Here is a 12566-nt window from a genome sequence, read left to right as displayed (position 1 = left end):
ATTCACTACAACGAAGTCGATCAACTTTATTGTAATGAGAAATAAACTTGCTGACCTATGGCGTCCAGGAAGGGGGGTATCGATTATGGAAATTGAAACCAATCTGTTCTGTTTCGAATTTTTTCATGTTGTGGATAGGGATAAGGTGGTTGCCAGTGGCCCTTGGTCGTTTGATAATCACTTACTAGTATTGGGATGAATGGCCGAATGGTTTTGAGGCATCAGAGATCGAATTGCATCATGCTCCTTTTTGGATTCAGGTATGGGATATTCCTCCTGGTTTAATGTCTGAGATAGCAGGGAAGATGTTGGGAAATTTTATGGGAACATTTATTGAATATGATCCGCATAATAATTTTGGAGGGCGACGGAACTATATGCGTATTCGAGTACTTTTGGATGTGCAAAAACCTCTTAAAAGATGTAAATGAATCAAAAAAATCTCAGACGGAGGGTGTTTATGTGAGTTTTCGGGAGTAGTGGGAGAATGGAGTGGGGGGGGGGGGGGGGGGTTGGTTGAGAGCACCTTTAAGGGGAAGTAACTATGGTGGATCGAAGTGGCTGTGGAATGTTGGGGGAAGTGGAATTATTGAATCCTCACAATCTGAAAGTGATAGAAGTATGGTTGTGAGTCAACAACATGTTGTAATACAACCACAACAGCCAGTTGAGAAGGGTACAACTATCCTGAATAGACCAACATTTACTGTAAGATCAGGGGATTTGAGTAATCAAATTCTAATAGGGGCTAAGGTTTTTTCTAGAGGGGCTACATGTGATGTGAACATAGATATGAATGAGGAAGAGGAGTTGGAGATTATATAACAGAAAAAACGACGAAGGGAGGGTGTGTTGAATGAGGTTAGTCATATAGTTCAGAAGGATGTTCAATTGACTGAAGAGGTTGGAAAAAATGGGGGTTTGTTCTCTTCTGAGGTAAGTAAGGATAGAACAACTCTTGAGATCACTACAACAAATCATCACTTGTGCCACGGTTAGAATCGTGGCACAAGTATAGTATTTCCATGGCTACACTATTTAGCCACGAAAATTCTTCCGTAGCACAAGTGATCGTGGCTAGGTAGTTGCCACGGAAAAATAATGGTCGTGGCATAAATTGGTTTTTATGCCACGAGAAAAACCGTGGCTAATCATATCCTTTTGCCACGAGTAAAATCGTGGCAAGAGTAAAATACATGTGGCAAGACATAGTAGCCCGTGGCAATCAACCCCACTTTGCCACGAGCATAACTGTGGCAAAAATAGAACACTCATGGCTAGAAACCTTACATAGCTACGAGCATAACGTGACAAAAATAGAACACTCGTAACTAGAAACCTTATTAGCCACGAACATAATCATGGCAAACTAGATTAAATATTAATAATTTTTTAATTAATTTTTAATCTCTTTTATTATTATTATATGAACTTTTTGAATTGAAGAGAGCTACAATAAAATCAATAAACAAAAGAATAGAAAATAAATAAAATCCGAAATTTGAATCATTCTTAGTCAAAAATAAATAATTATTAAATAAATATCAATCATTTTATCATCCAACAAAAAATTCCTAGTGAAAAAAATCCAAAGCAAAATATCCAACAAAAAAATATATGTTTCTTGATTTTACCATGCACACGAATAAGAGCGGCAGAAACTATAGAATTTAACATAATTAAAATAATTAGTAAGCCCGAGATGCTATTTACCAATAAAAAAACTCCATGCATCCCTTAAAATATTCACGGACATGAACGTCGACCTGCATATTACCATTCAACATAACTAATTAGATTTTACCCAACAACATTTCGACATGACTCATAATACAAAATGGAAAAAAATAATAATCAATACAAATAAAAAATGAATGGAAAACTATGGGCAATAAAGAGCCATACATCCATAAAATTTTGACAAATAGGAGTAAATCTTACTAATCCAGTGATTTCTAAAATTCTGAACTCAAATCTGTAATTTCCTATCCACAACTACTAGTTATCATATATTCATACATTGCATTGCAAATGTTCCAACTTGAGCAGAATAAATAAATAGATGTATGCATTTTGGAAAGAAAAAAAAAAAAATAACAAATATGTACTACATACATACCTATAATGGATAGGGCCTCATCCAATGGTAGAAAGTAACAACAACAAGGCAAGTGGAATCACCAATGATTGAGAGGATATCAACTGTACAAATGTGGAGCCAAACAAGGAATTAAAATGCTGGAAAAGAAAAGAAACAAGTAGCTGATATTACTGCAATCATAATAAAATAAAAGAGAAAGAACGGCCAAAACCTGTGTTACGTAATCAAGTGAAGTCCTATGTAAAAAATGGAAATGAGAAAGAGAAGGAGAACAAGATAGAAATTATTGAACAAAAAGCAAGTGAAATGAAGTATTTGTAAAAGGAGTCTATCAAGCAATTTAATTCATTTTTGTATCGTGCAAATACAAATCCCATGGGCTGCCGGAAAAGACACGGTACTAAATTTGACTTAATTATATGGGTCGGGCGTAATTGAAATATCCAAAAACAAAGATCAGACAGAGATTGAGGTTTATTTTTCTCAAGCATGTTCATTCTCACTTGCATCTCAAATCATGCCAACTAACAATACCGGAGACAAAGATGAAGATAATGGCAAAAAAGCAGAAAAAAGAAAAGAAAATTAAGCAGGAAGCAAGAAAGCAAAAGCTACATTTGAATTATTAATTAAGAATATTTCAGTTTATGGTTGCTTACACTTAATTCAAATTCTGCAATGTTAATCGTAAGGCATATTTCGATAACAATATATCCAATGTGCATATTGAGAAAATAAATGTTACACGTTCAAAATGGTAGAGCCAAAACTGTAATTAATGATCTAGTAAGAGATACAATATCACAAGAATATGGCTCAATCTGACCACTATTTGAATGCCGAGAAAATCACAAGGCACATTATTAGACAAATAACAAATTAATGATTCAATGATTCACCGAAAACACTCAAGAAACCATGACAATGGCAAGAGAAACCAAAGTTTCTTAGTTTCATTAGAGTTTCAATATATCAATATGTTAGAATAATCCATCAGGATTATTGGAGTTTCCATGACTTAGGTAGTTTTGTCTAATAATCAAATTATTACATGAATCAAAATGACAAATTTGTCTATAAATGCTTTCCCTTATCCAATTATCTTTCTCTAGGAGATGTCAAGAGAAATAATTTTTTTTGTTATCACCAATAAATATGCCTACTAATGTTAGCTAAGTTATGTTTAAAATTAATAATAAATACACATAAACTTTATTCTCTTGTTCAATTTCTTCATTGTGCATCATATTTGCTAATCAATAGTAAAATTCATTGTATGTACACATGGTCTAACACTTCTAATTAACAGTAAAATTTGAACTCTAGGAAATCAATCAAATTTCTAACACTCCTGATACTGATTGCTAACCACATGAAAGCATTAATTCTCATCAGTTTGTAATAAACACACAAATAAAACCATGAAATCCATAAGATCAATAGGTTCGAGCGAAACCCACATGAATTTCAGAAAATTGATAAGATTATAGAAATTCCATATAACTTACCCCGCTTTAGGAGAGTGAGGAGTGAAAACACTCAAACAACGCAAATCATGAATTGAAATTCGAGCAATTGCACCCTGTACCACGTAGTGAAGGATGTACTTGAGTAGATTCTGCACACAGAACATAAAAACAGGATCACATATGTTAGAAACTAACAAGTTGTTGATTTTATGTCAACACAATGCAACTTGTTATAGATTTTACCTATGGTATAGTGCAAAATTACCTATCATGTTTCAATTCTCTAGAGCATACAATGGCTGGCACATGACGAAAACTTCCATTTCTTAGAAGAAATTTAGCCATGTGTATCCAAGTGTGCGAGGAACAATCTCTGCCACCTCAATTCTAGGATGACTCATGCTTCTTCTAATACGGTTTCAATTAATGGACTCAACCTCTCAGCCATGAATACATTATAAATTGGTTGAGGCCTCTTCCATATCATAATATGCAATTGCACTTGCATGTATGTGTCTTGACTGGTTACTTTTGTCAGTTAAAAAATTACACATTCTACTATAACATAGCACCACAAACAAGAGCAACCGAATGGCTTTATACACTGCAAGAAAATTGCCATTATCTTTTTGAAGTTAAAAATAATAAGAAAAGGTAATTTACCAGGCTGGTGTTCTTCGCTTTCCCTTTGGGAGCCTGTCATCCCCAGCATATCAGTCTGAGTTGTTAGAGTACTTGTATGTGGGAGGGAAATAAATGGTCCCTTCAGTCCAATCCTCAAAAACGCATCCATGTCTCTATTCTATTTGTAGCTGAGAGCTACAATCATATTAGAGGTTAGATTAAGCATTTCTTAGTTGGATCGGACCAAGTTCATTGTTCATTTTCTAAACACTTCACAGTTTGTCGATAATTTAGATAAGATGTAACTGCTAATGACAGGAAGGGTTAGAAGGGTGTGAATTTTGCTATCAATCAACAAAAGCACAGTTTGCCATTCAAATTTGTGTTTGAAAGACAATTTAATCCAAAAGCACATGCAGAGAATGTAGTTATATATAGAGTGACATCCTCTATAAAACAAGTTAGTTTGTCTATTATGCAGCATCTGATTGGTTGAATGAATGTGAAGGAGTGGGATGGTTTAAATGATTAGAGTCTAAATGTCCAAAATCACATTTTGGCACAAATTGGTAAGAAAGAGTTAATTTGTCTTTTAAATACAACATTAGGAGACAATGTGGCTTATGTTAATTGTTATGTCACGTCAGCACTATAAATACCCATTTAAAAGGTATATCATATATACATAACTATGCATCCCAAATCAATCCTAACCAATTCTTATCATATAACAATAAATTTGACTATTTCAATGCCTTGTACCAAATTCTGAACAACAAAAGGGACTGATGACTTAATCAAGTCTAAATCGGCTAATCATATTTTGGTTTTTTGTTTTACAAAATAAGTAAAAAATTCTTAATCTTCTTGTATTCATTCAATTTTATTCAACAATATGTAAATTGTTAATTTGGAACTAAAGTTAGCTTCAATGCTGTGGAATACAAAATGGATGCAAACATCAAAAGAATACCCAATTTCTCCTAGGCGAAACAGAGAATTATATCGCAAAAGGCTTTATAAGTGATGAAAAGCTGATTTTACCATTCATTTACATCATAAAATTTTAAAATCAAACAAGGAAAAGATGTACCAAAAGCATTTACCTCAAGTGGCTTGAGAGTGAGAGCAACAAAAGGTGTTTGATGAAGCATACAATAATAAGGGAATCGAAGAGACCAGCGGAGATGAGAGGTTTAGACTTCGAAAATACTAACCACGACAAGTTGAATCTCTCCCCTAATCAGCTCTCTGGTCTTATCCCGTCAACATTTGATGGCATGTCAAACTTGACATCTGTTGATATCTCCTACAACCAGCTAGAGGGCCCTATTCCTGAAAGCAATGCCTTCGTAAAGGCTGGATTTGAATCTCTGAGGAATAGCAAAATAAAGTGGGCACAATTCCATCTTCATAGTTTAAAGTGGTTAGAAAATTAACTTGGCCAAAAAGAATGTCCAGAAATTGCAAGTTAAAACAAGAAAATATAATAGATTAAGTATATCTCTATAAACATGACCAATGCAAATAAACAATTAACTTACGGAAAACTACCCCTTTAGTGAAAATAGAATTACCTAAACACAATAAGACCATGAAAAATCACAAGGAGCCAAATGATTATTGAAATTGGTCAAGTTTTGATTGGGCACACCCCATCTTTACACAACAACGAAAGAGTGAAACAAAAGTATAGCTATTCGGGGAGAAACCATTTCTCAATCTCTTAAAATAAAAAACCCACGGCTTGCTCAGGATAGAACTGACGGAGTATGCCTACATAATGCAATTTACACAAAGAGGTATCACATTGAAAATCGTAAAAATAGATGCAACATGACCATATCTTAACCCCAATCGAAGTAAAAAAAAAAACAAAAGTCCGAGTAGAAAATAAACCCAACAATCTTATTAAAGACACCCAGAAATTAAAAGGGACTTGAAATTAAACACTCAGGTAAGGGAAGAAGATAACCTGAAGCCAGCCGAACACCAAGGTGGAACGGAAGTCAGGAGAACAGAAGACGGGAAAAGGGAAGGGGCCGTTTTCTCTGAGGCAAGTACAAAAGTCGGTCATTCGCTGAATAATGATGTTCAGGTTTAGGTTTCAGCATATGAAGTCGTGATTCAATTGAATTTTCGGAATAGGGAATTTGTAAGAAGTTTTGGGAGAAATAATGGAGGGAAGCCTACCGGCTTGTTTGGATGAGGATTAATTAAAGTAAGGTAGAGTAAGGTAAAGTAAGTGAGGTTTATAAAATAACTTGTTGTGTTTGGATGGAAGGTAAGGTAAGTGATGGTTAAATGATATAATTGTATTTGGTTTGAAGATAAAGTAAGATAAGGTTATATATAAAATTACTCTTATATCTTTACTCTTTTAAATAAATTATTCATTTCTCTCACCACTTGATTCGGTACTGTCTTTTTCTATTTACAAGTTTTGCAGTCTTGCATTCCACAGAAGTTTTGATGTCCCCACTCTACCAAATTGAATAAACCATATCACTGAATTAAATTATGGATGTTTGCATAGGAAACACAGAAAAAATATTCAACATACTAGTAGTTTAAATAATAAAAACAAAAATGGGGGTGGTAGAGATTTTCATCTGGTTCGATCCTTGGTTCAAGTCAATAGTTTGAAAGAGTTATTATTCAAACATTAGTATTATGCTTAACCATGCGGAAAACATTAGAGACAAAAAGAATGAGAGTAATTATATCAACAGAAAATACTTAACCATGCTTCCCCTCCAAATTGGGGTGTAAAGAAAATGAAGGAATATTTTTTCCTCACCTACCCTCACTTACCTTACCCTCCAATTTACCCTCAAAACAAATAAGGTAATCCCTCTCCACTTACTTTACCTTACCTTGATTAACCCCCATCCAAACAAAGTGTAAAGGAATGGAGCAGTAAAATTAAGGGGAAAGAGTGGCGGTAAACTAAAAGATTTGGGGAAAAGTTTCAAAACAGATTAGTGAGGATAAATGGTATTACTATTATTGTTAAACTGAATAAAATATAATAAGAATAAGGAAGAGTAGAATTTTTGGTAGCACGAAGAGTAGAATTTAGTAGTGTGGTAAAAAAAGTATGAGGGAGAATAAAATAAAATAAAATTTAATAAATAAATTGTATATTGAGATTATACTTTTAATAAGAATATTTTATTATTCTCTTTATTTTTTTCGTTAATACTTAATATTCTTGTAGTGAAACATCACCACATATAAAGGGGATGATAAGTTTGTCAAATCTCCATCCAAATTGGGTAAAATTTCAGAAATTATGATAGTTTAAGAACCAAATGATAAAAAATTTAAATAAGATAGGACTAAATAACACTTTAAGCCATTAATATATAAAGGCAAATGATTTTTTTGTCTCCCCGCCAATATATTAAATAAAACAACAAATTAATAATGTTAGAAATTAACTTTAAAATGAGTAAATATTTTGCTACGAATAAATTACTCGTGGCTAAAGTAATTTCATGCCATGAACAAATTTTTCTCGTGGCATAAATAGATTTGCCACGAGAAATAAATTACCGTGGCAAATTTCGTGACACAAGTGTAGATTTGCCACAGAAAAAATCATATGTGGCATAAATATATCAAGTGATCATAAGTTTGTGGTGGAACATATTTTTCCCGTGGCTAAAATAAACTATGCCACAAATTTGAAATTCTCGTGGCATAATTTGTGGCACAAGTAATCATTTGTTGTAGTGGATGAAGGAATCGGCGAGACCTGATATACAGGTCCGTTGGGCGTTATGAGTTTCTTGAGTTGGAATTGTCGGGGTTTGGGGAACCCCCGGGCAGTTCGGGCTTTGGGCGAGCTAATTCGTGCCCATAATCAATAATAGGGTTATTTTGACCGAATTTGAAATGTGAAATTTGAGGAGTCAGACTTCAAGCGCGTCAATTACACCGGTCATTTTTAATCCTGAAGAATGAAAATGGAGGGATGAGAAATACCACTTTTATGGAGCTAATGGGGTAAATAGGACATTCGATGAGTTGGAGGGTAACATGACCAATTTGGACAAGTTAAAAGGGTTGAGGGAATATTAGGCCTAAAATTTTTAAGCAATCACTTCAACTCTTTAAAATTATCAAAGTCATTGTCATCTCACCAAACACTCAATCAAGTGCTCTCTATTAGGGCAAATTATCTTCAGCTTCAGAATGTTAGGTTAGGTTTGGAGAGAGAATTAAAATTTGGAACATAAAAATATTTAAAGGTAGTATTTTGCTTTTAATTAAATGATAGTATTGTATGTTTATATTAGTTGAGTGTAAACCTCGGTATGGGCCGGACATGTCGGGCTTGTGATCAAATCTGATAAGTCCAAGCCCAGCCCAAGCCCTCACTAATATAGTCGGGCTCGGACGGGCTCAGGCCTAAAAAATGAATCCCAAGCCCGCCCGCCCAAGCCCATATCTATATTAAAAAAATCAATTAAAATAAAATACTAACTTTTTTTAATAAATAATAATAAACATAATAGTTAATAAGTCTTAGAAAAATACTGATTATTTTTTTTGTGTCAAAATGTATCTTTATTCCAATATGAACCTAATTACAAAAATTTCACAATTTACTTTTACTTCTCTGAATGCACGAGTGAATAGTACCAACAATAAAAGAAAACAAATCTGCATAATTATTTCTCCTTCAATACTACTTATTTAGCTGAAAAACTAACAATCATATATGACCTTAGTTTCTATTTCTACTTACAAGTTACAATTCAATAAATGACAATGACTACCTCCACTTAAGCCTAAACCACTAAATTTCAACCTTATCTTATAATCAAATCCTATAAAAAAAACAACCTTAATTATCTATAAATTTATATATGTAGGGTTTTTATGGATTATATATATATAAAACAGGCCGAGCCGGGCCAAGCCCGTCGGGTATTTACATAGCCCAGGCCCGCCCATTTACTAGGCGGACTTAATCGAGCTTGGACCGGACCGGGCCGGACTTGACACTAATTTTATGTGTCCAGGCCCGGCTAAATGGGCCTGGGCTCGGGCCGGACAGGCGGGCTCATCGGTATTGACCGGTAAAGTGTACTAAATTGTCTAATCATTATTACTTCATATATAGTCTTATGACAAAATGAAATTTAGGTAGTAAAATATAAATTAGGATAAATTTTTTTACTCCTAATGCATTTGTTAGCTTTAGTATTTCCAATGTTTTTTAGAGAATGTACTTAATGTTAATGTGCTGCTCTTTTTCTGAATACGCTTTAAACCTTATTTTGATTAGATATGAAATTGATGGGTTTTTTTATTTTTATTTTAAAAAAATTAGTTATTTTACTTGTTTTATGAAATTTATTAAGAAAAATGAAAGAAAAGTGAAACAACACAATTGAAAATAAATCTTATTTTGACTAAAGAAAGAAAATGAAAGAAATTAGAAAAAAAACACAAATGTAACCCTTTAAAAGCGTTTAAATATATATTAAATAGATTACATAATACATTGAATGTTGAATTTTGAAACTGTATAATTTAATATGGTAGAATCATTAAAAAAAATTACGATTTATTATATTATCAATAAATGCCAATCATTGTTCATGAAAATCTTAGAAAAAAAACTTTTCATGAAATTTCATGTTATTAAAATTAAATAATATAGGTTTTTCTTTCAGTTTAATAATGTAATCTTCCTTTGTTTAATATAAATTGCACATATAAATAAATAATATAGGTTAATTTTGAAATATTATATATCTATTATTATATGGTATAGAAATTCTATGTGCAGTTCTATATACTTTGAATTTAATAATATTGAATTACATAGGTTGGAAATATTTAAATTAAGAAAAATGAGAGAAAAGTGAAACAGCAATCTATTATATTGAAGAAAGAAAATTAAGAAAATAAATCTTATTATTGACTCAAAGAAAGAAAAAAAGAAATTAAAAAAAAACACACACACATGGAATCCTCCAAAAGCCTATTATTAACTTAAATTGGATTGTTGATGTCCGTTAAGATCCAATGAAATGTTGAATTTTGAGATGCAGTTTGACACGGTATAAACTTGGAAAAACTAAAGTCTATTATATCGAAGACATGACATATCCTTTCGTTTTGCTTGAAGAAGTAAATTGAATTTTTCTGGATCTCTGAATCTTGTTTTGCATTGTAAGCAATAGCTATATTTGAGGAGATAAATATTGTCCAATCACCAATCTCATTTACTTTAATCCATTCCCTCTTTTCAAAATCAAACTTGACTATCATAATATTATATGTTTCTTCAGCCCATGAATCCAATACATTTACTGATAACAACTCACCATCTAATTCAACTAGATATTCTTTATAACGGACACCGCAGCAAATATGACTGTGATCCATCAAATGATCATGTAATGACTTGTCTACTATTAACCGTTCAAACTCAATTTCAAATCTCTCCTCCGATTCAAAGGTAAAGTCAGCATGATAACCTTGGTGATTGTCATCCACCAAACTAGCATACCCCTTTCCATCAACAACAGTCAATGATATAACATTCTCTATCTCTTGCTTTATGAATTCCATGCCTTTTAGTTTGCAAGAGAATAGAGTTTTGCTTTTCTCATCGAAAAATAAGATATGGCAATTCGGATCTGTTGGGGGTAAAACTATATAGCTCTTTAATCTATCATCTTTTGGTAATCCATCTGGAAGCTCTATCATTTCTAAACTTATTGGATTAAATAGATAATAATTCCTCCATGTACCATCTTGTACAATAAACCACCCATAACAACAACAACATAATTCCTTATTTTCAATCTCCCAAATCATTTTTTTAGAATATTTTTTAGATGCTACGTCGTAATATGCTAATTTTCGTCTGTCTATAGCATCTTGAATTACAATACAAGGATATAATTCACCACTTCCATCTTTTAATGTTTTCATTTAGATAATAAGGAAATCTCAGAGACAACCGAAAGAACGAAAGAGAGGAGATTATTACCCGAAGAGAGGAGCAAATAGAAGCAGACAAGGCAATTGAGTATGTGAGGATTAACCCTACTGAAAAGATTATTTAAATACACATATACTTATTCCTTTTCTTATTAGGAAGGTTAAATGAGTCCTATTTGTTGAAATAATAAATTTATAATTAATAGTCTTTATTTTATTTTAATTGTTAGCAAAATAAATTAACTTGTAACTATTAGAGTTACTTAAGTTGTTTTAGAATAACTTATAAGAAGTTATGTGATGTTAAGTTAAATTTTTAATTAGTCATTAATAGTCATTAAGTTTATTTATTAGATTTGTAATAGTTACATTTCACGTACTATAAATAGTTATCTTGTATAACCTAAAAGTGAAGAAGTATAAATTAAAAAGAAATAAAATTAAGAAAAGCTTACTCTTATTTTTCTTTCACTTCTTATGTTCTTCTTTTCTCTCCAACACTATTAGTATTAGGATTACTTCCATTCGTACTTATATATATAGAGAAAACGGAGAAGAGGAAAGAATCAGTTTGTAGCGGCGGATTGAATAGAGAGCAAGAGAAGGTGCGGTAAGATTTGGAGGAGCAGAATAGAGAATCCGTTTTTTTACAGATTGTAATTAAGATGGCCGAAGAAATCCAAAGCAAGCAAAAAAAGAAGAGGAGGAGGAGGAGACACCGTCTCCAGGGTCTGAACTTCTGCCGGAATTGTTAAGTGAGATAAGTTTACATCTGTTCAGTAGAGATGTTGGTGCTGTTTCTATCGTTCGAAGTGTGTGCAAATCTTGGAATAAATTAATGGATGTTAATCATACAGCTAGTCTTATTAGAAAATCTCTACGTGATCCTCCAATAAATGCACTTCCTCCAGAATATCCATGCTTAATTACATTACAAGGGATACACGGGAGTACATGTACATTTTACCATCCTAATCATACTTTCACCATAGATTTCCCAGAGTTAGCTGATTCACTAATTGAATTCTCAAAATTTGGTTGGTTACTATTACGTCGGGTGTCTACCAATAAGGATGGTTTTTATACATTTTTTTTCTTCAATCCATTCAGTAGAGAAAAGATAGAGCTTCCCCCTTATGAATATGGTTTCGACACAATGTGTTTCTCATCCCCTCCAACTAGTTCAGATTGTTATGTGATTGGGATTGAGTTCCTAAGTTTCAGGCTTATTAAACGCGGTGAACAACAATGGAACTTGTATGGTCCCCTTCCAACAAAATGTTATAGCGCGTTTTCTCATCTGGTGCTTTGTAGGGATCGTTGTTATGCTATTGGATATCAAAACAAAGTAGCAGTATTTAATGTCAAGAATAAGAAGATGGAGTTTCTTCCTACACATTTTC

The 12566-nt window shown here is 32.7% G+C and overlaps 1 long non-coding RNA gene across 9 annotated transcripts; it reads right to left on the bottom strand.

Annotated features, from left to right (window-relative positions):
- Positions 1-1509: 1509 nt before the first annotated feature.
- Positions 1510-6388, bottom strand: LOC136209330 (uncharacterized). 9 transcript variants are annotated; one of them, XR_010677491.1, is made up of 7 exons: positions 6170-6386; positions 5772-5970; positions 5301-5567; positions 3836-4389; positions 3610-3719; positions 2120-2202; positions 1510-1766 (listed from the first exon to the last, which is right to left on the bottom strand). It is a non-coding gene; the product is annotated as an uncharacterized lncRNA (long non-coding RNA). The 9 variants fall into 9 exon arrangements; XR_010677492.1 differs by having other exon boundaries at positions 5301-5553; XR_010677489.1 differs by having other exon boundaries at positions 3814-4389; positions 5301-5970; positions 6170-6388.
- Positions 6389-12566: the final 6178 nt, after the last annotated feature.

The sequence above is a fragment of the Euphorbia lathyris genome, chromosome 10 (assembly GCF_963576675.1).
Source record: "Euphorbia lathyris chromosome 10, ddEupLath1.1, whole genome shotgun sequence".
NCBI lineage: Eukaryota > Viridiplantae > Streptophyta > Magnoliopsida > Malpighiales > Euphorbiaceae > Euphorbia > Euphorbia lathyris.
This window is presented reverse-complemented; position numbering and strand designations above follow the sequence as displayed.